This window comes from Mustela putorius, unplaced genomic scaffold (genome assembly GCF_011764305.1).
Source record: "Mustela putorius furo isolate JIRA1106 unplaced genomic scaffold, ASM1176430v1.1 tig00003859_pilon_pilon_pilon, whole genome shotgun sequence".
Classification (NCBI taxonomy): domain Eukaryota; kingdom Metazoa; phylum Chordata; class Mammalia; order Carnivora; family Mustelidae; genus Mustela; species Mustela putorius.
Genome location: NW_025422011.1, coordinates 12,766,071 through 12,792,328, shown reverse-complemented (window position 1 = coordinate 12,792,328; position 26,258 = coordinate 12,766,071). Strand labels below are relative to the sequence as shown.

Sequence of the window (26,258 nt, the reverse complement as noted above, 5' to 3'; positions counted from 1 at the left end):
CAAAGAAACAAAGAGATTCCTAGACTAGAGGAATAAAGGTATGACGGGGATTGGAACAAATATACATGCACTGCCCTGTCTTAATGTGTTTGTAAGTATCTCACTTTAGTGCTGTGTGGCAGGAAGGGTTTGAAGGATTTGGAACACTTGGTCTGGACAGATCTCTACCTAGAGGGAGCTGGACTTTATGGAATCAGGAGACTAGCGGTTTAGAGAGAGGTGGATTAAAATCGCCACCAGCAGGGACACCTGAGTGGCTCTGTTGGTTAAGCGGCTGCCTTCAGCTTTGCTCATGATCCCAGAGTCCTGGGATCCAGTCACATATTGGGCTCCTTGCTCAGTGGGGAACCTGCTTCTCCCTCTGCCTGCTGCTCCCCCTGCTTGTGCTTTCTCTCTCTCTCTTTCTCTGACATAGAAATAAAATCTTAAAAAAATAAAATAAAATCGCTGCCACCAGCTGAGTGGTGTGAAAGTTACTTAACCTCCGAAACACTCCATTTTTTCCCTCTTGATAAAAATAGCAGCACATTATGAAGTTGAGAGAATGAGATGAGGAAGGGCATGTACTATTTTCTAGCCCAACAGGAGCACTCAATAAATGGTCACTATTATCTATATTCTTATAGATTCTGTTATTCTTTGTTTCCAATTAATTGATAAGTTGTAGACTTAATGGTGTGAGTTAGGAAAATCTTCACTGTTGTTGGATCAGGGAGAAGGGCAAGAAGAGAAGCCCTTTGCCAACAACTCTAACCTTAAGCTGGGTTTGTTACAGCTTTGAAGTGAATTGAAATCGTTGTGTCCTATACCCAGATCTGAAACAGAAAATATGTAGCTCCTGCTTGAAAGTCAAGCTTAGATTCTTGCCTTGCAGTACAGAAGACTATAGATGAATGTCAGCTCAAAAGGCTTAGGATGGCATTTTTCCTTACAACCACATTTCAGGTATGTAACCTAGTGTAGAATAAAGAATCCTGGGCTAGGTATAAAAGTAGCTGGGTTCAAATCTTGTTTCTTGGGGAAATAACTTAAGCTCTTGATTTTTCAATATCCTTATCTGTAAAAGGAGAATGATAATAAGGATATAAGCCATCAGGACTGTCTGTAACGTGGGAACTAACCAGGGAAATAAATGTTGCAAGGAGTGTTGAGGTACATGCATCACTTTCTTCTGCATGTTTCTTACTTTGTAAAATGGGCATAATACCTTTCTCATGGGGCTGTCGTGAGAACAACATGAGATGTGTGTAAACTCTTTCTGAACACGCCTGGAATAGAGTGCTCGCTACCTAATTGTGGCTGCTACTTTTCTTGTTAACCCTTCTCTGGTCATGCTCCCAGAGCTGAGCTTTGCCTTTTCACACTTGTATTTTTGGTTTATTTGTTTGTTTGTTTTTTACCGTGGCAGGATGAAATAGTTTAAAGGGCAGGGCTTAGGGATCAGATGTCTGGGGTTTGAGTCCTCCTTTCCTTCTTATTTTCTGTATGACTTTGGGTGACTTCCTTGTTTTTTCTGAGCTTCAAGTTTCATAACTGTAAAAATGGGAGCTAAGGATACCTTCATCTCACAGAGCTGTTTTGAGAACAGATTAGCACAACACATGTAAAGTGCTTACATGGTACCTGGCATGTAGTCAGAAATCTAAAAATGGTAGTTACTAAGTTTTCAATTTGTCTAATCAGAGAATATTAAAATATCAAATCAAAATATAAAAAAAACTGAGAAAAAATCAGAATATCAAAAAACTGAGCAGCCACCAAGAACCTGGATTCCAGCATGATTCTGAGCACACACACAAACAAAATCCACATCTTCTAAATTCACCTGTGCCGCATTGATATCTTACTCCTTCTTATAGGAAAGACTTTGTAATCAAGGCATTGACAATGACTTTTCTTTTTGACTATCAGTCCATTAGGTTGTAAGTTAGAATCTCACTTATTTTCACCAAGTTTCTTTGCAGAATAACCAGCATATATCAAGGACTTTGGTAATCTCATATTTTTTAAAATAAGCAGAAAACTTTTCAGCCAATGGAGAGGAAAAAAAAAAAAAAAACAGTTGGACTCTCTTCCTGGAGTTGCCACACAGCATTTATTAATAGCTCTGTAAACAGGCTTGAACATAGTATCAGCTGGCTGCTCAAGATATTACAAAAGTTTATGAGAAGTGGCTCAGGAAAAACAAGATAGACTCATTAGAAATCTGATACTGGTCAATAGTGCCTTTATCCCGAGTCTCCATAAATCACAAACAAATGAAACTTCTATTGTGATCACTGTTCCATTTCTAAAGGATCTCCTTCTCCCCTTTAGTAGAAATTAAATAACATTTAAGAAAGCACATGATTTTTTTTCTCTACTGATACAGAGACTAATTACAAAATTTCCCAAGAGGTAATAAATATCAAACTCTAATAAACAGATGTGACATACAATAAATAAAAAGCACATAACTTTGATTCTCTATTTAGGGCATATGTTTATCTTTAATTATCCCCAACCTAAGAATGGAATAACTGTTGCTGTTATATTTATTATTTATTTCTAGAGTGACACCACGTTTTCATCACGCCCAGCACAGTCGCAGTTTAAGTTGTTGTCCCAGCTTAATTATTAATTGCTCTCCTTTTACTTCCCAAAGTATTTTAGAATTGATGGTAAAGAGTAAGGGTTCCACTTGCTTAAAATTTTATTTTATAAAAAAGACAGGTTCAAGAAAGCCATTAGAACAAAGGTAAAAGACAAGAGTTAATTGTGGCTAGCAAGAAGAAAAGATTGGATTAATATTAGAAATCAAAGGATGAGGGGGTGCCTGGGTGTCTCAGTCAGTTAAGCGTCTGCCTTTAGCTCAAGTCATGATCTCAGGGTCCTGAGATTGAGCCCTTGTTGGGCTCCCTGCTCAGCAGGGAGTCTGCTTCTCCCTCTTTCTCTCCCTCTGTCCTTATCCCCCACTCCCCAGGCCCCTGGCTTGATATCTATCTATCCCTCTCCCTCTCCCGAAAAATAAATAAATAAAATCATTTTTAAAAAAAGAAATCAAAGGATGAGGATAATTACTGTAATTGAGCATAAAATTTAGTTCTGAGCTTCCTGACAGCCAAGTCAAAAAGGGAAAATAAAACTAGTTTTATATCTCTCATTATAAAATAGAGAGAAGAAACCCTTTTTTCTTTTTGAGAAGAGACAGACTTTTCTAGCACTAAGCTCCAACAGAAACTCAGCTCACAAGCCTTCCTCTAAGGATCATGAGAAATGGTTAGTGACTTCAACAATAAAGTTTCAAAAGATGCAGAGATACTCTCTGGTGACTTCTCATTTCAACCCAATGGTGTAGTATTAAAAATATAGTTATTTTTCTAAAAAATAAACAAGCAAACAACAAAACCAAAAACCAAAACATTTTTGAAATTTTTAAAACCCAAACTTTTTCTAAAAGGAAAGAGGCAGTAATATAATCACTTTTTAAAGTTCTCTGGAAGGGGCGCCTGGGTGGCTCAGTGGGTTAAAGCCTCTTCCTTCCGCTTGGCTCCGGTCATGATCCCAGGGTCTCTGCTCAGCGGGGAGCCTGCTTCCTCCTCTCTCTGCCTGCCTCTCTGCCTACTTCTAACCCTTGTCTGTCAAATAAATAAATAAAATCTTAAAAAAAATAAATAAAGTTCTCTGGGAGTCTGACCTGATTCAAATTAACCTACTGTGTTAATTTTCAGAAACTGCCTACTGATAATTTTTAAAAATATTTTATTCATTAATCATCAAATAACTTTGAATATGAACCAAAACACTGCTAGGGACACGACCCTTGTTCTCCAGAATTTGTGATGTGATTTGGGGAGAGCCCTAGGGTAGTAGTAGTTCTTCTTCTTCTTCTTTTTTTTTTTTTTTTTAAGATTTTTTTTTATTTATTTGACAGGCAGAGATCACAAGTAGGCAGAGAGGCAGGCAGAGAGAGTGAGAGGGAAGCAGGCTCCCTGCTGAGCAGAGAGCCTGATGCGGGACTCCATCCCAGGACCCTGAGATCATGACATGAACCCAAGGCAACGGCTTAACCCACTGAGCCACCCAGGCACCCTGGTAGTAGTAGTTCTTAACTGAGATGATTTCCTACACCTCTGGACAGAGCATCTGGTTATGGTTAGAGACATTTGTGATTGTCACAGCTTGGTTGGGGTAGGAAAGTAGATGCTACTAACATCTAGTGCAGACAGGCCAGGGATGCTGCTAAACTTTCTTTAATTCACAGGGCAGTCCTCCCACAGCAAAAAATGATCCTGCCTAAAATCTCAACAATTCTGAGGTTAAGAAATCCTGCCTAGGGTATTGTCACTAGAAGAGATCATCATTTCTAGCTGGGGTAAAAAGAAGCTTCCTGGAGGAGAGGTCCCACCTCGCCCACCGCACCCCAGTGGAACCAGAAGATGCCTCTCCCCAGGCTCGAGAAATGGTAGGAACAGAAACAGGCAGGTGAGAAGAGGCAAGCATACTGTAGGGATGCCGTCCACAAAGGGAAATTGTGGGTAAACTAACTGAGCTACAAAGGAGGAGAATCTGTGAAACAATAAGAGAGAAAGCCAGAGAATACAAGTGAATTTAGGGCAAAGAGTGGCTGCTCTGATATTATGCTCCAAGATCCCTAAACATTGCTAGTGTTTTTTGTTTTGTCTTATTTTGTTTTAAACCACACAAATCAAAAGCAGCATACGTTTTTATGTTCACAAAGATCATCTTTGAATACCAGCTTGGGTTGTATATATATGGATAGATGGATATTTTCTTCCACTCCCCTACATCATTTTTCACCACTTACATAGTAGGGATTCCTTGGACTTGGTTTTATATCACATTAAATTTTAAAAAATGAGTGCCTACTTAAATATACAACCTATCAAGGCACAGAAAATTCTGAACCACTGCTGTAATTAATAGAACATTGTAGGAATCACCATTAAGAAATATTATTCTGACCTAGTTCGCCGTGTCAAGCTGCAGATCGTCCTTTTCTCGAATCATGGAATGCTTTGTGAGAAAGGACTACAAAGCTGGGTCCCTCGATATTAGCCATCTCACCCCCCAAAGTTCAGCCAGAAGTGGGACAAAACCCCCCTCACCATGTCGATGTGTTTACTTCTGGCGTAGGAAAATATTGCTGTTGCCCAATTTGGTTTTCCAGCCCATTCACTTGCCTGGAAACATATGTTTTATTCTTTCCTTTGATGATTTACAAATAAATTAGCATGATCCGCTAAGGCCTGCCAACATACATGTGTTACTGGAGAAATCTGAGATGATGAAAAATGGTTGTGATTTATTGTATCCCGATATTTTCTTCTGAAGGACCAAATAAATAGCATCAGTTAGTTATATACCTGACATATTTATTACAGAAATCCCACTGAGCACTTCCCATTGTCATGTGTTCTCACACATTGTTTTCACAAATTGTGTTTTGAAAGAAGTCAGGGAAATTCAGGCCAGAGAAACAAGATGTTATCTTTTGGAAAGGATGAGCCCACTCTAATGGAAAGGGATAATCCGTTCAGAGGTTTGCAAAGCCAATGTCCTCCAGTGGGTGTGATAAATCCACAGGATCTGAATCCAGGATTTTGCACTGGGACCTTGAAGTCGGCAGGAACAATTTAGTTGTGCTCCAAATAAACACAGTGTATCAATGTTATTATTGGATAAGCATGCACATCTGTTAGGTCAATTTTGTCCTAATTCTTTAAGGGAATTGCATTCACCAAACACAATTCTAATTATGTCCATCACAAATAGATCTAAGATGAATGCATAATGTCAGTGCCACTCCTTGATCATCTCTGTGTTTGAAAACCAGATATAAAAAGGAGAAAAATTCACCTGCTCATCTCAGATGGGTCACATGCTTGGAGAACCCCTGAAGAGACTCTAGTTCTCCCCTAAATTTCATCAACAGGACTATATTCAGAAGACAAGAATATTTGAGACAGCTTCCCTTCTTCACTTTCAAATAAATGTTGTGTATGCTTTAATTTATGGTGGGGGGCAAGAGAAAAACCAAATATGCTTTTCTAAGAAATTCTTCATCACTTCCTTTCCTAACCCCATAGGGTACCTTCCTAGGTATCGTTCAGTTCACCCAGGTTATGTAAGATAATTTTTCTCCGGGTTGAAATGTCAGTTTGCAGCAGGGTACAGCTGTAAGGCACTTCAAAAATCATCTAGCTCTACCCCTCATTTTTCAGATAAAATGTTATACGACTTGACCAAAATTACCTGGCTAGTTCGTGGCAGAGCTCCCGCTAAGGCCCGGCCTATGGGAGGTGAGATCCATCTTTCTGTAACTGCATTCACTCATTTACACTTACTGAGTACATATCACGGGCCCAGCAACTGAACAGGAGACACATGGTCCTTGCTCTCAATGTACTCTGTCCGGCTATGCCAGGATTTGGTCACAGGTGAAGCAGGACGTGGAACTTCTGTTAGAAGATATAGCCTTATAACCACGCTCCCTTACACCAGCTCTGAGAATCTGTCAGTTCTTCCCTACGGTAAACAGGAAGACTAAAGGCCACTTCATTAAGTTTTAGAGAGAGGGCCTCTGGTGGGCTTGTCAATAATTAGCTAACCTCAACATTGTTAAAAATAGAAAAGCATTATTATAGCTTACGGAGGACCCAATCGACAGAGATGCCTGGCACACGACCGACAGCACTTTTTTGCTTCAATTAGTCAATGATGCCTCCCAAAGGTTTAGCAACAGGGATACCCCAAGGGGGAGCTCTTCTGGTTTGGAACTGAGCTACAGTGAGTGCGGATCAAACCCAAAGCACAAGGAGCCTTTCAGAGCCACATTTAGTAGCATAGTCAAAGGAAGATAACCAGAAAGCCACAAAGAAACCGTTAAGCCTCTCCTCCCTGTGTTTTCGCTGCCTGTTTAACACTGATGAAATCCTGACAGTATTGGTTAGGCGGGGGGAGTGTTACACAATGTGCAAACTTCGCAGACATTTACCAAAGATCAAGTTCCAAGATGTAAAACAAATAAAACAAAGATTTTCTCCTAATTTGACTCCCTGCGGATCTGAAAAGCATTTCGAACATGTCCAGTAAGGCATTAAAAATAATGATCCCAGAGAGTCCTCACTCCCTTGGTCATCTTAATATATTTTTGTCTACAAACAAGAGAAGTTTTCTAAACTGCTCCCTTGGCTTCCTTTGAAAGATCTCTAGAACAAAAGTACTTTGGGTGACCCCGGGATACCCGGCAACAGTAACCAAGGATGTGGATGAGGCTGAGAAAGATAAAAACAGACGATGCACTTTTTGATGTCAGACCTAAAATATTGTGTACTTAAAAACAGAAGAAAACGCTGAAGCTTAGAAACAAAGAACAACTCCATCAGGAAGATGAGCAAGCTTATTGAAGAGAACGTTAAATATGATTTCTCAAAATGTACTATAAAATCACTCTTATGCTACCCAGGTGACCCTGTGGGGTAGCTTCTTTCTGTAATTAGAATTGGCTTTCCTCCTTCTTGCCTCCTTCTCCTTCTTTTCACAATAATAGCTATTATCATTATTATTATTGTTGTTGTTGTTACTGTTATTAGCCATCATTTACTGAGTGGCTGGGCTCTCTCATACGTGCTCTCTATTGCTCATAACAACTGCTTTAATGAACGGTTATGATCACCATTTCTGAGATGAGGGAATCAATGCTACGAGGTTTGAGCTGTTGACTGTGGAGAACCACAGGCAGCCAGAGCTGAAGCCATCGCTGTGTACGGTGAGGCATCAGAAGTCTGGAAGGAAGTGAAGTGAGTGGATGTTGGGAATCCACTTCCACGGCAGTCCTTGGCGTAGCTTATTCTCAGAATCCGACTTAACGGTCTATAACCGTCCAGCCCAATTTTGACAAGATCCGTAAGCCAAAGTAAAATTAAATGACTTTTGCCACGGAATCTGTTTCTACCACACACTGTCAACCGAAGTCCGACCCACCCCCTTCCTGTTTGTACCGAATTCTGGCATAGCCTCCTTCCTACAATAGCTATGTCCCTGAAATTAATTTTTTTGTTGTTAAATACAGTGAATAACAGTGACAACACACTGTGGGGGAGTTACAGAAAGGATTTGCTATTTCGAGGCATCCCAAGGCGATGTTTCCTCCTTCTAAATGATCCCCCCTCTCTCTACCTCTCTCTGCCTCTCTTCAAACCTGAATTTTCACATGCCAGGATCGAATAGAGAGGACAGATGGAATGGACAAGCACACAGTCTTGCATCTAGATAAAGCAGGAGGAAGCTCTATTGAAAGGTCCACTCAGGTTTTCAACAAGGTGGCTCTCAAAAGATCTTGGAGCTAGGACATTTCTGATGGTCACAGGAAGAAGAAAATGTGTCTTTATAAACCCAAAGTTCATACGTATGTATAGATGTTCACACGTGCCTGCACACAAACGTTCCTGATGTTTACTGAGCGGAGCCTTTCGCACTTGTACTTCTTCCCACAAGAGCAACTTCTACTTACGTCTCTCTCTCTTCCTCACCCCCACTCACACGAACAATCCTGAAGTCATGAGCTAAAGGAATATGGCCAATTTAAAAAGGAGAATGGCTTCATAGGGGCAAAGTGGCACTTTCCAGTTACATGAAAAGACAGGACTCCACCAATGTTGACTTTCTGGAGCTTTTCATGCAGGCGAGGAGTCATGTGCTCAAAAGCCAAGACAGCTCTGGCTGGCTGAGTGCCTGAGGAAGACAGCCATGGGTCCTCAGTCAGGTATCTGGGATCACAATGCATCTCAGAAATGCATCTTGTTTCCAGTTTTCCCTTTATCTCTGGCAGAGATCACCATGAACATGAACAGAGGGCTGTGGTAGAACTTGGAGCCAGCTGCCAGAGGATATCCACACCCGCTGGGGTCCAACCCAAAAAAACATGCTCTCAGCCTAAACCATGCTCCAGGGGCTGGGCATGAAGCTTCCCCACTTGGTTGAGTTTCTTACTTTTTCAGGGTTTTTTTTTGCAACCCTTCTGGATTCACAAGTGAAGCTCTGAGGCTTATGACGGTGGTATTCCTGCCATTTGGGTCATTTGGCTTCTTTGAAGAGTGGGCAGGTCTTGGCAGGCTAACCATGGCACAAGGATAAAAGTAACAATCGCCACTTTTATTGAGTGTTTGTTGAATGACTGACACTGCGATACATATTTTCTTAGATTATTTCATTTTATCCTTACAGAAACTCTCAGAGAAAAGTCATATAAATATCCTCGTTGTACATATGAGGCATAGAGAGCTTGCCATTTGCCTTAAGTCCTACAGGTGGAAAATGACAGACTCCCTCCAAACTCTGCCAGTATGTTCCCATTGGGAACATCCTACCAGACGTGGAAGGCAAGGGAGCCCATTGGGGCAATCCATATAGGTCAGCCTCGGGTAGCCCAGAGCAGGGTGAAGAAAGGTGGAGATGGACTTGGACAGGGCTTGTGTGTCTGAAAATGCCTTTATCCTAACCTTCGCTTGATTGATCTTTAGCTGGCTATACAGCTATAGATTGGAAATCATTTTCTCTTGGAATTTTGAAGACATTGTTCTTTGCCTTTTAGTTTCCAGCATTACTTTTCAGAAATAAAGAGCCATTCCGATTTCTGAGCCCATATATGAATTAGCTTTCATTTCTTGGAAGTTTGCAGGATCTTCAGGAGTCCCCTGAACTGCCCAGTTTGATTCCCAATAAGCCTTGTTAAAATGAATTGTTCTAAGGGCACCTGGGTGGCTCAGAGGGCTGAGCCTCTGCCTTCAGCTCAGGTCATGATCTCAGGGTCCTGGGATCGAGCCCCACATCAGGCTCTCTGCTCAGCAGAGAGCCTGCTTCCTCCTCTCTCTCTGCCTGCCTGCTTGTGATCTCTCTCTCTCTCTGTCAAATAAATAAAATCTTAAAAAAAAAAAAAGAATTGATCTATTAATTAAATAGTTCCAACAACTATTCTGGAATGACAGAAAAAGGAATTACCTATCCATTTTTCTCCCTTAAGGAACATTTAGAGCCCAATCTAATAGAGGTACTGAATTTTAAAATCTGTTTAAAATAGTGAGGGGCGCCTGGGTGGCTCAGTGGGTTAAGCCTCTGCCTTCGGCTCAGGTCATGATCTTAGGGTCCTAGGATCGGGCTCTGCATTGGGATCTCTGCTCACTGGGAAGCCTGCTGCCCCCTCTCTCTCTGCCTGTCTACTTCTTCTCTCTCTGTGTGTGTGTGAAATAAATAAATACAAACTTTTTAAAAATAGTGGGGAGAAAAAAGTCATGATAGTGAGAGTATCCAAAATTATAGTATTTCTATTCAGCATCTAAAAATGTGTTATCCTATCCTCACATGAAATTGCTGTTGAATAAGATCAACCTAGGTTAGCACTAAACCGTCTCTGTCTTTTCAACAACTTGGGTCCAGGGACTCTGAAATGCAGACTTAACAGACATTTCTCTTAGAAAAATGACACGCTTTATTTTTAATCAGCTTAATATTTTACATGAAGATATCATACCTGGGAGATGACCTTGTTGTGGAAACCAACATCCAAAAAGCTATTGCCCCAGCACAGAACAATGGGTGACAGAAATTCCTTCGTGGGTTGTATTCTGATGGAGCCAAAAAGTTGGTTGGCCCGAGATGCTTTCCATGGTCTGCTGAGCACAAAGGTAGAGGCTGGCTCTTGGCCACCAACTAGGCTGCCCAGTCAATAAGACCTGCTTCCATCAACCCAAGGCTGTACTGATTTCTGCTTTTTTTAACAATAGAAATGAAAATGCCACAGGGAGGAGAAAGAACAATGGTGTTTTGACAAATGGAACAAAGATAGAGCTTGACTGACAATTCAGGTCAGAAAGCAAACTAAGGCACAGGAAGCCTGGTGTTGGCCTAGCTTCTTGCCAAGCAGTGAACTCTCCGTGGGAGGTTTCCACTGACGTGACGAACAGGCTTAACACTGGCCATTCAGATTCAGCAATTTTGTTGGATGTTTTCTGGCAAAAAGGCACTTTTTCTAGGACCTCAAGTGTAATTAGAGTAATATTACACAATTAACACGTATGGAGGGCCTGGGTGGTTCAGTCGGCTAAGCATCTGCCTTCAGCTCAGGTCATGATCCCGGAGTGCTAGGATCGAGCCCCACTTTTGTCTGAGGGGCCTGCTTCTCCATCTCCCTCTGCTTCTCCCCTCCCCCCGGTTGGGTGTTGTCTTTCGCTCTCTCAAATAAATAAATAAATATTAACTAATAATAATAATAAATAAATAAAAATCTGTCTCTCTCTCAAATAAATACATAAAATATTTAAACCAAAATTAACACATGTAGCCATAGTATCTTTGAAACCAAGGGAAGAACAATGAGAGCTTATGCTACTCACTGAAAAATGTTATTGTCCTGTTTCTTTGGAGATCTGCTAGAATAGTTCAGATAGAGTTCTGGCCTTGGGAAGGGGCTAGGCTGAGAAACCTCTAGTTGCCCTTTCTAGACTTGGAATCCTCTAAAAAGGGAAATTAGGAAGCATTCATTCATGACCTTGAAAAAAATGTTTATAAAAGTATATTATAACGTATCAGTAAAAGGAGCCGGGAAGAGGGTTTATGTGAAAGTTCATGAGAGAAATGCAGCTATTAGCACGCATGCCTTTCCCCACCTTGACCCCAGCAGGAATGTGTAAATTGTAACATATGGAATGTAAGCGTCTGTTGAGATGTTTCATAAATCTGCCTGGCAATGAGCATCACAAGGCCCTGTGTGAGAACGAGCCCCAGAAAGGAAGAGATGGTCAATGTCACATAGAACTTAAGGCTGTTCATCAGCCCAGGATCTGACCATCAAAAATGTGCAATGTTCTTTAATAACTGCAACTACTTTCTGACAAGGTGACACTCCGTTAGGGGGCCCAACCCAAGAATAAGTAATATGTTCATCCATTCTTTCCAGAAATGTCTATGGAGAGCCTGTGCCATGGCCGGCAGCAGGCTAGGCACTGCAAGTACAGTGGAGAGCAAGGAAGACACTGCCTTGCCGCCCTATGACCTACAGCATGTAGACAAACAGATGTTAAACAAAAAATAATAAAAATAATTTTGTAATTACAATTTGGATAAATGCTAGAAAGGAGAATACTAGCTTATGCTAATAGTACAGGGACTCTTCCAAGCTCTCTACATGGATTATCTCATTTAATCCTCATACCAATCTCAGTAATAGATGCTATTATTAGCCCCTTTTTAAAGATGAAGAAATAAAGGCGTGATGTTCTCTCTGTTTTGCTCAAGGCCATGCAGCTAATGAGCAGTGGCTCAGAATATAGTATCAAGCAGGGTGAGTCCAGGCCCCGAGTTCCTGACTCTGTGCCACTTTTTTTTTGACCTGCGTGGGGAAAGACCATGGATTTAGATTTCCAGGTTAAAGAAAATGTCTTTCAGGGTAAGATTTTAGGCCAAGCCCAAGCAGGAACTATTTGGGCAAGAGAAGATAACAGGAGTATTCCAAAGTTGGGGAGATGGAGTGTCTAAAGGTCCTGAGGCAGAAGGAGTTGACTTTGAAGGCATGGCTGGAGAGTGGAGAGTGAAGGCAAGGCTGGAGAGTAGGCAAGAGTCAGAGTAGGTGCGACCTTGTAAATCCTACTAAGGGTCTTGAGCTAAATTCTGAGCAGAGTGGGAACTCCTGAAAGACCAGAATTTGTATGGGGTTTGTAGAGTCTCTCCAAACACAACTGCTACAGCTGGGAGAGGAGAGGCTTTCTCCCCACAGAGGCTGAGGCTGAGCTAACAACTCATTCCTCCTTCCCACCATCTTTTGTAGAAGAAAGAGGATTCTACATAGTTTTGTTCTTATCAGATCTCTGTCTTCTGCTGCATTTAGAATCTTCTAAAGAAAAGACTGATGTTATGGAGTAAATGTTTGTGTTCCCCTCCCCCAAATTCATATGTCAAAAATCTTGATCCCCAGTGTGATGGTATTAGGTGATGGGGCCTTTGGGAGGTCATCAGGTTAAAATGGCAGAGATTAGTTATGAGAAGACACCCTTAGCTAGCTCCCTATGAAGATACTATGGGAAGTTGGACAATTTCAAGGAGGAAGAGGGCTCTCCCAGAATCTGACCATGTTGGCATCTGGATCTTATACCCCCAGCCTCCAGAACTGGGGGAAATTTCTTTTGTTCATATGCCCCCCAGTCTGTGGCAATTAGTGATAGCAGCCCAGATAGATAAAAGCAACTGGCAAACCAAAAATTCATTCAGTACTGCTTAATAGTAACCTCAGGCACTAGCATTAACTTTCACATTGCCCAAAGTGTGGGAATTAAGATTAGGAAAATGATCTTCTTCCTCTCTCCCCCACCCAGATTTCCATGTTAAAAATGGTAGCATTTCCTTACATTCTTGAGACAGATACTCTATTATTCTGGGGTTTTGTTTTTCTTTTTAATCAATGCTTTCATTTATTCACTCATCCAACGTTTGCATACCTATTGTGTGGCAGACTTGAAAGATCGAAAAGCAAGTAAGACTCAGGTCCCTATGGAAGGCAGAATAATGAATGGCATCGCCGAAATGTCCACATTCTAATCCCCGGAATCTGTGGACACAATACCTCCTATGGCAAAAGAGACTGTGCAGATGTGTGTAAGTCAAGGCTCTTAATATGGGAGATCATCCTGGAATATTGTGAAAGAAGGGGGCAGGAGGGTCCAAGTCCTAGAAGGAGATAGAAGGACCAAAGCAGAGTGAGCAACACTACTCCTGGTTGAGGCCACAAGCCAAGGAAGGAGGGCAGCCTCCAGAGGCTGGAAAAGGTGAGGAATGGGTCTTCCCCTAGAGCTGCCAGAAAGGAAGGCAGCCCTGCCAGTACTTTGGTTTTAGTCCAATAAGACCCACTGGGAACTTCTGATGCTCATAAGATAATAAACTTGTATTGTTTCAGACAACTAAATTTGTGATCATCTCTACACCTGCATTAGGGAAAAAATGCACTCCCCACTCCCCTGGGACCTGTCCCAGGACAGACATCTTTGATCTCTCAGTTTCCCGCTAGGGCCCACAGTGTTTCTCAACCCAGCAGTCCAGGCAGTGCTTCCCAATGGGCCAGTGACTGGATGTAGCTCACTTTGCATCCTGCGGGGTCTGTGCAACACCTTACACACCAGTGTAACCCCGTCGGCACCGCTGTATGTGTAAATATTAGTTATGTGGACATTTCTTAAAGATTTTTTATTTTTATTTATTTGACAGACAGAGACCACAAGTAGGCAGAGAGGCAGGCAGAGAGAGGGGGGAAGCAGGCTCCCTGCTGAGCAGAGAGCCGGATGTGAGGCTCGATTCCAGAACCCTGAGATCATGACCTGAGCCAAAGGCAGAGGCTTAACCCACTGAGCCACCCAGGTGCCCTCATTATGTGGATATTTCTTAATAAGTCTTCTAGATTTGGGCTCCAAAAGTTGGTTCCGCCCCATAGTTGTTGTGTCTCCTCGAGCAAATTACATACATCCCCAGGCTTCAATTTCTTTATCTTGAGGATAATACTATCTACCTCCAAGATCATGAAGAATAAGTGACTAAGGTATCAAAGCATGAAAACTCATGCATGGCCAGGAAGTGCTCCGATTTTAACAATGGGGATACCGACTGCTATTGTTATTGTCTACAGAATTTACCTGAGGTTTAAAAGTCCTTTGGAAAAAAATAAAAAATAAAAATAAAAGTCCTTTGGGGACCTACTGTCTACAGTGTGGGACACACACTAGACAAGTAAGAGTGAGGGCAAGTGGACAGGCTTTAACTGGGAGAAGACAGAATCTGGGTGAGGATGGTCGAAATGGAAACAAGTGAGGGGACTTCACAGTACTGCAGAAGTAAAATCAACGGGCTTGGCAATGAATTGCCTCTGGGGGTAAAGAAATGTCAAGGAAAGGGGCACGTGGGTGACTCAGTGAGTTAAAGCCTCTGCCTTCAGCTCAGGTCATCATCCCAGAGTCCTGGGATGGAGCCCTGCATTAACAGGGCTCTCTGCTCAGCTGGGAGAGTGCTTCCCCCTCTCTCTGCCTACTTGTGATCTCTGTCTGTCAAATACATAAATAAAATCTTAAGAAAAAAATTTTTTTTAAATTTCAAGGATGACAAAGTCCAAAACCTTATGATGACATGCTAATTAAAGCATGACATAAATCCTTATTTTGTTTGTGACCTCTCCTGCCGCCTAGCTTTTCCTAGTGTGGTACTCTTTCCTTTCTTCCCGTAACAAAGGAACACCATAAAAATAGAAATCAAAAAAATAAAATAAAATAAAATAAAAAAGAGCCAAAGGAGACACTGAGTATAGAGGCATAAATATTTGGCAAAATGTAACAGAAAACAAGGAGACTTCCTCTACCTGAATTTTGGCTTTTTGTTGTCACTATGTCAAGAAGACATCATGATTGGCCAGAAAGAGGGAGTGTAAGACAACAGAAAAAGAAAAAATAAATAAATAGAATTAAAAGGTCTGAATTGATTTTTAGAAAGAGAAATAAATGAATAGCATAAGAGATAGTTTTTAATTTTTAATGCCTGTAATACAGTTGGGCTGGGGGGTGTAGGCAGCAGGTGGAGAATAGAGAATGAAGCCCTTTGGGGCTGTGCAGGGTAGGGGATAGGGCCAGCAGACTGATGGGGAAGAGGGAAACGTTCTGGAGGTCGAGTTGGGACATAAGGTGTCCAAACCCCGACTTGGCATCAATGAGTAAGCCCAGAGCTTACCCACGAGGATTCTACAAGATAGCTCTTGTGTGCCTGGGTTCTGTAAAGCTGCCGGGAGTCGAAGGGAGGTCTGCGCGTCCTCAGGAGGAACCCATCTCACTGGCACGTGAGTTGCCCCTAGTATCTCATGGGGCCTCAGTGGCTGGAGGGTACTTACAGGGAGCCACTTTCCTCCAAAAGAACCTCTATGCCCTTCTGCCACTGTCCTCCCAAAGAAACCCTGTTAAAGGTAGAATGTTTCTGAGCCGTGGCCCACCAGGAACTGCTGAATAGTGGAGTTTATTTCTGCATGAAACAAAATACCCATTTTTTTTCCTTCTGCCTGGGTCCATGATTTGGCTGTGTTTAGCAGAAGAAAGGCAGGAAAGGCATACTTTGAAATTGTAGCAAGCATCTGAGCAGATTGAATTTAATGTTGGATACACATGTCGAGGAAAGTCTTCTTGCCTCCTGCTCCTTATTCACTGGGGCGCAGTGCGACGCTCCATTGAAGGGCCTGCTGATCTAAGCCAGTGCTAGCTGTTAACGGCAAAGGGCAGGAGCGAGGGGCAGCAGGCTGCATCCAAGGAGGGATGCCCTTCCCCAGGATGCTTCTAGACACTCTGCTCAGCTCCACTGTGCCTGGTGAGACAGGGCAAGAACCTAAAAGCTGCTCAAGTTCTAGCTTGGCCACAAACATGCTGTTTGGCCTTTTCCCACAGCTTAGGTTTGGTTTTCCTGTCCAGGAGATAAAGGGACTGGACTAGATGAATATAAGATTTGTTTTAGGATTCTGACATTTGGAGCATCAACAGATGCTGGAAAGGAATGCCAGCCACGAGTGTAGGATAAAATCTGGCCCAAGTGTTTGGGAGGGCATTAGCTTTCAAATGTTTTAATGGGCATACTCTTTGGCTTATAGGGGACAATTCTTGGGGTATATCCTGTGGAAATACTAGCAAAAGTATGCAAACTTGGATGTTTATAACTGCAACATATCAGCAACAACTTATGTGTCCACTAGAAGGAAAGTGGTTAAATAAATGTGCTACACAGCTGTAATAAAGAATAAAAAATAGATAATACTTTAGTATATTTTTATAATAATATATAATAATATCCAAAATATATCTTAAAGTGAAAAAGTTAAATTGTTGAGTAAAATATATACAGCTTGATTATGTCTTTCTCTGAAATGAAATCCAGATATGTATAACATATTTTATATTTAATTATATATGCATATGCATTATATTTAATTATATATGCATAGAGAAAAGTTTGAGAAGGTTCCACACCAAAAGTAATAGTGGTTTGCTCTAGGGCTGTACAGTTCAATATGGTAGCCTCACGTAACTACTGAGTACTCACAGTGTGGCTGGTGTGACCGAGGAATTGGGTCTTAAAATTTTATTTAATTTTAATTACTTCAAATTTAATTTAAAACCTGTCCTTCAACTGTATGTTTTAGGAGATCTAAATACAGATCAAGTATTTTTAATGAGAATATAGCATCCATTGAGATGTATTGTAAGTGTAAAATACACATCAGATTTAGAAGGCCTAGTACTCAAAAGTAAATATCTCAATAATAATTTTCTATTTTATTAATAATTTGATAATATTGATTACATATTGAAGTAAAAATAGTTGGGATACATTACATTAGATAAAAGATATAATTAAAATTAATCTCACCTCTTCCTTTTCTACTTTTTTTTAACGTGGCTACTAGAAAACTTCAAATTACATATACAGCTCACATGATATTTCTTTTTTTTTTTTAAGATTTTATTTATTTATTTGACAGAGAGAAATTACAAGTAGATGGAGAGGCAGGCAGAGAGAGTGAGGGAAGCAGGCTCCCTGCTGAGCAGAGAGCCCGATGCGGGACTCGATCCCAGGACCCTGAGATCATGACCTGAGCCGAAGGCAGCGGCTTAACCCACTGAGCCACCCAGGCGCCCTCACATGATATTTCTAATGGGCACTGCTGCTCTGGGGAGTGTGATAGAGGAGAGGCTAGATGAACTTTTCATTTATATACTTTTGCATTGTTTGATTTTGTTACAGTAAGCCTGGATTACTTTCATAATTTATGAAGAATAAAGACCTTTAAAATGTGATAATAAAAAAATCATTTCTAGGATGTATTTTGATATATAAAGAAAATATTTGAGAAAACACTCCCTCTAATTTGTTTCTTTTGGGATGGTGTGTCAGGGTCTGAAATAAATGTTTTGCCATCAGGTTATTATAAAGTGGAACTCGCATTGTGATGTGTCTGTGATTTACCAGTATCTTCTAATTGCTTGACCCTTTCTTGGACCACTGCTATCCTCAGTAAGTATACTTCTGCCTGACAACCATCCCAGCTGTGTTGGAAGAGGATTGTTTCTCAGAGAGTAGGAGTTAAGCCCACGAGAGTTAGGGAAAAAAAGAGAAATAATCCTTGAAGAAATCTCCCCTCTTCTCTCCAGCTCCCTCCTCCTGTATCAAGATTCCCCAAAGCTTTGGGGATCTATAGTCCTAGGCTGAACTTCCTACCTCGCTAAATGACAAGGCCAGGATGTTAATGTTCCCCACGCAGACACGTCTGTGTTATACATAAAGATGTCTGTGTTACACATAAACACGTTATGGCTGTAACAATATCACTTTCAAAGGAGCACTAATCCAATGAAGTCATCGAGTCAGAAAACATTTGTTTCTCCGTGTCTTGTGTCTGGGCCGTGTGTGAGACAGAACAGTGAGAAGGAGGGGCGGGGGAAGGATGGAGGGAAGGAAGAAGAGAGAGAGAGAGAGGACAATCTATAAAACCCGACTCTGCAGAGACAGCTTTTCAAATTATGCCTCTGGTTTCTTATTTGTTTGCTATGATGTCACTTCCTGATACTTTTTCTGTTTTAAAAGTTGATGATTATCTTTTCTCTACAAAGAGGCAGGTATACAGGTGACCCAAGTCAATATGTTGGGTAGGAGATTGTGGGGTTTCAATGGATGTCACAGGATGATGGGTAGAGAAGAAAACAGTGGCAGTTCTTAACGTTCAGAAATAGCCAGCTCCATGTTCCCCTAAAACCCTAGATCACCCATATCATAGCTTATGTCTGCCTAGATCATATTGGCCTCTTTCTATCTGTCTTCCTGGGTAAGTGCTCCTATCCCCAGCACCTTGCACAGAGTCTTGCAAATAGTAGGCTCTTAATAGAAGTTTGTTAATTGAATGGGTGAAAGAATTAGCGAAGGAATAAATGGACCTATCATTCAAGCGTTAGTCTTATCTAAAACATTAATGCAATTAGAATTTCATCTCAAAAATGGACCTATCATTCAAGCGTCAGTCTTATCTAAAACATTAATGCAATTAGAATTTCTTCCCAAAAATGGACTTGTAAAATTTTCCATCTTATTTACACTATATTTATTAAATGCCTATCATGGGCTAAAATAAAAGATGTCTAAACAAAGCCAGATTTTACACATACACACACACACACACACATACATACGGTCCCAGCCCTTATGACGCTTACAGTCTGGGGAGAAAGAGAAGGTAGGGATCAGGTATAAAAACATAGCATTAAAAATCACAAATTGTAGGGACGCCTGGGTGGCTCAGTTGGTTAAGCAGCTGCCTTCGGCTCAGGTCATGATCCCAGCGTCCTGGGATCGAGTCCCACATCGGGCTCCTTGCTCCGCAGGGAGCCTGCTTCTCCCTCTGACTCTGCCTTCCACTGTGTCTGCCTTTGCTCGCTCTCGCTCGCTCTCTCTCTGACAAATAAATAAATCTTTTTAAAAAAAATTTTTTTTAATAAAAAAAAAATAATAATAAATTAAAAAAAAAATCACAAATTGTAGTAAGTGCTCCCCAGGATATGATCAGGGCTGATGATGGAGAACAAAGCAAGGGGCTGGGCCAATTTTGCCAAGCCAATTTTTCTCTTCTCTGAGCAACTGACATTGAAGTCAAAGCCTGGAGGTTGGGGAGTCAATTCTTAAATAAACAAATTGTGGGTGAGAGGGCCCAGGAGAGAGGAAAAGCCTTCCACACACCCAGGAGCAGTGCCTGCTGCTTCTGTGACTTATCACCCAAATGTGTAATGTAATTTGAATCTGACTTGATTCATTTGGGTTTTAGGGTCCAGGCTAATTTGCATGCCTGACTAGGTGTCCATGTCTGTTGGAACCCACGTGCTCAGAGTATAAAGAAGGTGATTTCCCTTATTAGAAGGGCAATGTGATTATGAGGGGATGTCTGGGAGTGGGCTGAGGGGTGGCTGGCAGGAGGCTGGTAAATTTCGCTCGCTTGTCTTCAAGGTTGTCTCATCCCTCTTCACACTAGCTTCTGCATTTCAGATCTGCTCACTATTCAATTTCTGCTTTCAATATATATATATTTTTGTTGACAATAATTACACGAGATTCACAAGAGCATTCTTATTTTTCACTTTATTTATACTCCTTGTCCCTTTTGAATATTTTAAAATATGAGTTTTTATACCTTACCTTATAAAACGAGTAAATACAATTGTGAACTAGATGTATAGTTCTGTTTAACACGGCGACCCTATGACCATTGTTGGGAATTAGTTTTCTTTCTTTCCGATTCTTAATGCGATATAATTTCAGTGCAATTAGATTTAGAAAACTCAAGAAAAAATAAAAAGGAAATAAAATTCTCTATAACTTAATCATCTGGAGATTACCATGGATAATATCTTATTATATTTCTTTCTCAATGCCTCTTTAAAAATAGAATAAAATTCTATTGTTAATTTATAATTGACCTTTAAAAACTAGAAACTCAATATATGTAGGCACCTTTCCATGACAGTAAATGCCGACCTTTTGTATGGGTCTATCATAATTGAAATCAGTGGACATTTAGGTTGCAATTTTCACCATAAAATTAACTTTTAATCTACATTTTTAATAATATTTATTTATTTACTGGGGGGAAGGGGCAGAGGGTGAAGGAGAGAGAAACTCAAGCAGACTCAATGAGTATAGACTAGATGTTTGAAAATGTTTGAAAATCTAGGCTGACCAAATCACATTCAGGGTTGTTTCCTAACGTCACTGAACAATTTAAACAGCAAGTTTCTCTTAAACTGTTCTTTCTTTCTTTCTTAGATTTATTTATTTACTTGAGAGAGAGAAAAAGCAGGTGCACGGGAGAGGGGCAGGAGGAGAAAGAGGGGAAGCAGACTCCCTGCTCAACAGGGAGCCCCAGGGCTCGATCTCCTGATCCCGAGATCCTAACTTGCACCAAAACCAAGAATCGGAGGCTTAACTGACTGAGCCACCTAGGAGGCCCACAAAATGCCCTTTCATAAAATATCAATTTCTCGGGAGGTTGGTGGTGATGCATAGGGCGCAATGAAATCCGTCTAATGCTTAGTTTGAAGATTTGCTCACATCTGTTGTGTGGAGGGGGTGGGGTAAGAGTAGGGGTGAGTACTGTTGGGAGTTCCCGCTCTGATCACAACTGTTACTGCGTCATCACCACGTCGGGCAGGGGAGGGGGCGGGGCAAGAGGCAAAGCTCCAGGTGCCCAGAAGTGGGCCCGCTGGAGGATTCTAGCCATCAGAGGCCCCCACCTACCAGGACATGAAAAAGAGAACCTCCACCGGTTTCCCTCCAACAAAACAGAACATCAGCCAGCGCTGGTCCTCCTTGTGCAAGATCAGCCTGGCGCAGGTGGATGAATACCCAGAGATCCGTTCCACCTTCAAACCTGACATTCCCCTTAGTTACCATCCTGTGATTTCCTAAAGTCTATTTTCTGTTTCTTTTCAGCTATAGCAACCTGCTCTCCTAAATAGCTTCTTTATCTGGTGGAGCAATTACAGTCTGTGACTAACAGCTGTGGTTCATAAACACGAGTTTCACTGTTTGGGTCAGTAGTTCTTAGCCTTTTCTGAATGGCAACTCCCACAGCTGATCTTGGCATTAAGAGAAGCACCTTTCATGAGCACTCGGGTTGGTACTCAATAGAGCAGTTTACTCTTGGAGGGTTCTGTTTTCCCATTATAAAGGAGGTGACATTTTTATTAAGTTGTGAGTCCTGGCATCTAATACCAAACATATTTCTGGATGCTGACTTTATTAGTGATTTTAACTTTCTCCATTGAGCTTTTCTTTCTATTCCAAATGGTCTACAATAGGTATGTCTTTTTAGACTTAGAAAAAAAAAATGTTCTTTCAAAAAGTAAGTCTCAGGCTCGATGAAGAGTCTTAGACCCGACACCAAAAATCACAATCCATCAAAAAAAGGTATAAATTACACTTCAGAAGAATTCAAAGCTTTTGCTGTGTGAAAGACTATGTAAAGAGGATGAAAAGACAAGCCGTGGACTGGGAGAAAATACCATTTGCAAACCACACGTCTGACAAAGGATTTGTACCTAGAACATACAAAGAATGCTTGAAGGTTGAGAGTAAAAACAAAGAATTGAATTAGAAAATGGGCAGCCTATAAGAGACATGTCATTGAAGAGGGCATACAGAGGGCAAAAAAGCTCGAGAAAAGGTCTTCAAAGTTACCAGCCATGAGAGGAATGCATTTGACCATGACCAGATACCACAACACACCTACTGAGAGAGCTAAAGTGAAAATAGTGACAATGCCAAATGCTCACAGGGAATCAGAGAAACCAGATCTCTTGTACGTGGCTGGTGGGAACGTAAAATGGTACAGTGACTTTGGAGAACAGGTTGGCAATTTCTTAAAAAACTGAACATAGACTTTCCATATGACCCAGCAATTAATCCCTGGGCACGTATCCCCCAGAAATGAAAGAACCCGAACAGGAGTATTCATAACAGCTTTATTCGCCCTAGCCAAAATCTGCAAAACACCAAAACGTCCATCAATGACTATTTCATATCTTTTAGATATTTTTGTTTTAGAATGTGAGAGTTTATTGCTTAATTTTTTATTTGGAATAAAACTCACTTAACATAAAACATCACTTTTACTTTCTTGAGCACACAATTCAGTGGTGTTTTTAGTTTATTCACAGTATTGTGCAACCATCAACATTATACGATTCCAAACATTTTCATCAGCCAAAAGGAAACCTCACACCCATCGGGTCATTTTCCCTCCCCTGCAATAACTAATCTCCTTTCCACACATTATATGATTCGACGTATATGAAGGGTGCCTATGTATGGAATCCTACAACAGGATACAAGAAAGAGTCCAGTGTGCCTGGCTTCTTTCACCCAGCATAATGTTTTCAAGGTTCATCCCTGAAGTAGCATGCATCAGAACTTCACTGCTTTTTGTGGTCGGATAATATTCCACTGCACAGATATATTTAAATTTAAATTTTTAAGATTTTATTTATTTATTTGACAGACAGAGATTACAAGTAGGCAGAGAGGCAGGCGGGGGCGGGGGGAGGAAACAGGCTCCCTGCCGAGCAGAGAGCCCGATGCAGAGCTAGATCCCAGGACCCTGAGATCATGACCTGAGCCAAAGGCAGAGGCTTAACCCACTGAGCCACCCAGGCACCCCTAATTTTAATTTTTTTAAAAAAGATTTTATTTATTTATTTGACAGACAGAGATCACGAGTAGGCAGAGAGAGAGGGAGAGAAGAAAGCAGGCTCCCAGCGGATCAGAGAGTCCAATGTGGGCCTCGATCCCAGGACCCCGGGATCACGACCTGAGCCAAAGGCAGAGGCTTTAACCCACTGAGCCAGGCACCCCTAATTTTAATTTTTGATACAATTTTTCTTTGTTCCCTTCCTGCAGGTCTCTTTTACGTTGGTTAGTTTAGCGAACTGCCTCCAGCCTGGACTGCTGACCCGTGACCTCCCATAACTCAAACCCAGGCTGGCATATGTGGGCTTCGTTCCCTCACTTCTCAGTGTCTCCTCCTGAAATCAAGACGCTTCCTCAGGTAGGTCATTAATTGGGACTCAGAGGATCTCTACAGGGGAGAGTCTCTTCGTGGCACATCAGAGGTGACTGGTGTCAGGGTGGAAGGGAGGGGAGACAGCCAGTCTGTCTACGGAGCCGAACCAATTTGTAGTCTCTCCTAGTCACTTGACTCCCCTTTCTAGAACAAGGTGCACTAAATCTTTTCCCCAAAGCAAAACTTTTCTAAGCTGTTTTGGAAGCACACCCATTTTGCCCGAGTGTCCTTATTCTCTGCCTGGTACTCTTGCGTCCAGAGCTCTCTGTCCCACAGTGTTGCAGTCACCCGCTTACCCACTACCAAGCACAGTATCCTTCCATCACTGATGTCATAGCTGGGCTGAGCTGACTGTGCCCATGGTATGTTGGTGTCTTAGTAAATGCGAAGCCCAGTTACTGAGCCCTTATGATGTACAGGCCCCAGACTGAGCCCTTTGCATCTGACTTCGGGCTCACAGCAATTGCATCGGACCGAAGCTGTTCTTATTCCCCATTAAGATTCAGAGGCAGAGGCTCGAAGAGTTTTAGGGTCCAGTCCAAGATCATAGCACCACTGAGTGGCTTAGGGAGGTTGCAACACAGACCGGACCGATGGGTCATTCAAGTGCACCGAGAGCCTAGGCTCTGCAGCCAGACTTCCTGGCTTCCATACCTGGCTCCTTGTCCATTACCTATTTGGATTTGCCTCCGTTTCCCTACCTGTAAAATGGGGTTAATAATAATACCTACCTCGTCGTGTCATTGTAAAAATGAAATACAAGAATCTGCTACGGCCTGAGAGCTCTGTGCCTGGCACATACTAAAGGCCATGTGAATGATCACTGTTGTCATGGTTGTTTTTATTACGTTAAGTCTTAAAAATGGGACAGTGAGGCAAGGAAAAGAAAAAAATGACCCAAACAGACACCATTTCACGTTGCCTCATGAGATCTCTTCTGGCCAAGTGACACAGCGCGCACTTACTCCAAGCGGCTGCTCCCAGCCCCAGGGGCTTTCAGCCACCCACAAAGCCAAACCAACCATTTCCAAAGCCACATTCTTCAGGTCAGCGATAAGTCTCTGTAGTAACAGGAAAGGGAGCGAGGGGAGCATAACTCTTTCCTATAAGAGCCAGCCACGGATTATCTTTGGAGAAGCATATTATGTGGGCACCCGGGACATTGCCTTTTGTCAATATTTAGGATCACCTAAATAACTTAGGAGCACGGATGCTTTGTGTATCTCTATTTCCACAACACACCACGGACTATCAGTGCCTTTAACTCTAACCAGATTAGAGAACCAATTCCAGGAACTCCAGAGCCGGTTCAGAAAACTCATCTTTACCAAAGGGTGTCATGACACATTACCTGCCTCACAGAGACTGGTTAAGAGACCTGCAGCTGAGGCTTTCTTCACTCCTCTAAATTGGTGATGGCTTCAGTCCAGGCCAAAATCAGCTTCAATTTGGAATCCCAATGAATAGCCCTGTGAAGGACTTCGCTTTGAGGGACCCTAAGTTGGCTGAAGGAAGATAGGCCTCACCATCAGATGGGCTAAAGCAGGTGGGTCTCCCTGAGCTCAGGGAGCTACAAAGATTTTTTGGGCAGAGCAATAAGAATGTTACTGCTGGCATAGGACCATATGTCAGGTTTATAGCTCTGAGTCCCCGACACAAACTCCAGGCTCTCATGACCTTCAGGAAAGACAAGGTTTACAGTTGATCTAATTTAGAAGGGAGAGGCTCTTTCCAGAATCCCTGAGTATAAGGAATGCCTCATTGAGGGGAGGGGGTGAGGGAGGTGGGAACATACCCTTAGGACTGGTGTCTAAAACAAGTGTCCTTACGGGCGCCTGGGTGGCTCAGTGGGTTAAGCCTTGGCTTTTGGCTCAGGTCATGATCCCAGGGTCCTGGGATTGAGCCCCATGTCGGGCTCTCTGCTCAGCAGGAAGCCTGCTTCCCTTCCTCTCTCTGCCTGCCTCTCTGCCTACTTGTGATCTCTGTCAAATAAATAAATAAAATCTTAAAAAAAAAAATAAGTGCCCTTGGAATTTCCTGGGGAGGGGGGAGGGGACATCTCTATAAAGAATCATAAATCTTTAAGATTTTAGAAACTTATCTTGATGTGGCTTTATCAACATTCCTATTACATGTGTTAGTAGAAGGTATTTATCTCCATGGCACCATCACCTAAGTGAACTCTTTTATTTTATGATAAAGAAGCTGAAGCCGAGTCAGACAGCAATATAGTAATGAAGACCCAGAACACAAGATGGCAGCCCTCAGTATATTTTTCCACATTCAGAGTCACGCTGCTAAAAGACGGTTCTAAAAATGTCCTTCTACACAGATCATTCCTCCTCTCTCACAAGGCTGGTGGGTCCCTCCCAGCAGATAGTTCTTTTTTTTTTTTTTTTAAGATTTTATTTATTTATTTGACAGACAGAGATCACAAGTAGGCAGAGAAGCAGGGCAGAGAGAGAGGGGGAAGTAGGCTCCCCGCTGAGCAGAGAGCCCGATGCAGGGCTCGATTCCAGGACCCTGGGATTATGACCTGAGCCCAAGGCAGAGACTCTAACTCACTGAGCCACCCAAGCGCCCCTCCACCAGA

The 26,258-nt window shown here is 42.0% G+C and overlaps 1 long non-coding RNA gene across 1 annotated transcript in view; it reads left to right on the top strand.

The window, feature by feature from the left end:
- LOC106006139 overlaps positions 1–26,258 on the top strand; it is a 69,534-nt gene that overhangs the window by 6,097 nt on the left and 37,179 nt on the right. Inside the window, exon 2 of the long non-coding RNA XR_006602257.1 lies at positions 23,503–23,650. This is a non-coding gene — a long non-coding RNA (uncharacterized LOC106006139). The remainder of the gene's footprint in view (positions 1–23,502; positions 23,651–26,258) is intronic.